Source organism: Rutidosis leptorrhynchoides, chromosome 3, assembly GCF_046630445.1.
Source record: "Rutidosis leptorrhynchoides isolate AG116_Rl617_1_P2 chromosome 3, CSIRO_AGI_Rlap_v1, whole genome shotgun sequence".
Taxonomy (NCBI): Eukaryota; Viridiplantae; Streptophyta; class Magnoliopsida; order Asterales; family Asteraceae; genus Rutidosis; species Rutidosis leptorrhynchoides.
This window is the reverse complement of record NC_092335.1, coordinates 566,640,601-566,641,687: the sequence shown is the minus strand read 5'-3', so window position 1 is coordinate 566,641,687 and position 1,087 is coordinate 566,640,601. Positions and strand designations below refer to the sequence as shown.

Below are 1,087 nucleotides of genomic sequence, written 5' to 3'. Positions count from 1 at the left end.
TGAGAGCTAAACGCACTGGCCAAGGTCACGCAATTACTCATCCAGACATTAATGCACCAGATTATAAAATCAAAGGACAAATTCTACACTTGGTGACTAATCAATGCCAATTTAGTGGTGCGCCGAAGGAAGATCCAAATGAACATCTTCGTACCTTTAATAGGATCTGCACTCTATTTAAAATAAGAGAAGTTGAGGATGAACAGATATATCTCATGTTATTTCCCTGGACTTTAAAGGGAGAAGCCAAAGATTGGTTGGAATCGTTACCTGAAGGGGCGATTGATACATGGGATGTTTTAGTTGAAAAATTTCTTAAACAATTCTTTCCTGCATCTAAAGCCGTAAGACTTCAAGCAGAAATTGTTACATTTACACAGAAACCTAATGAAACTCTATATGAGGCGTGGACAAGATTTGGAAAGTTATTAAGAGGATGTCCGCAACATGGTTTAGACACCTGTCAAATAGTACAAATATTCTACCAAGGATGCGACATCACTACAAGAAAAGACATAGATATAGCAGCAGGAGGTTCCATTATGAAGAAAACCAAAACTGATGCTTACAAAATTTTTGATAACACTGCTTCCCACTCACATGAGTGGCACCAAGAAAAAGATATCGTTAGATTATCTAAAGCAGCTAGAGCCGATTCTAGCCATGACTTAGATTCCATTTCCGCAAAGATAGATGTTGTCGAGAGACGAATGGAAAAAATGACTAAGGATATTCACTCAATACGAATTAGTTGTGAGCAGTGTGGAGGACCACATTTGACAAAAGATTGTCTCAGTATTGAATTAACAATGGAACAAAGAGAGAATATTTCATACATAAACCAAAGGCCTGGAAATAATTATCAAAATAATTATCAACCGCCAAGATCGATTTACAATCAAAACCAGAATTATAACCGAAATATTCCATACAACAACCAACAAGGTCCTAGCAATCAACAAGTATCTAACAATACTTACAATCAGCAAAGACCTAATTTTCAAAACAAACCACCACAACAAACCGATGATAAAAAGCCGAATTTAGAAGATATGATGACGAAGCTAGTTGAAACTCAAACGCAGTT

General features: G+C 36.5%; 1 non-coding gene across 1 annotated transcript; it reads right to left on the bottom strand.

The window, feature by feature from the left end:
- Positions 1–347: 347 nt before the first annotated feature.
- LOC139903604 (small nucleolar RNA R71) lies at positions 348–454 on the bottom strand. The gene has a single exon (XR_011778414.1). It is a non-coding gene; the product is annotated as a small nucleolar RNA R71 (small nucleolar RNA).
- Positions 455–1,087: the final 633 nt, after the last annotated feature.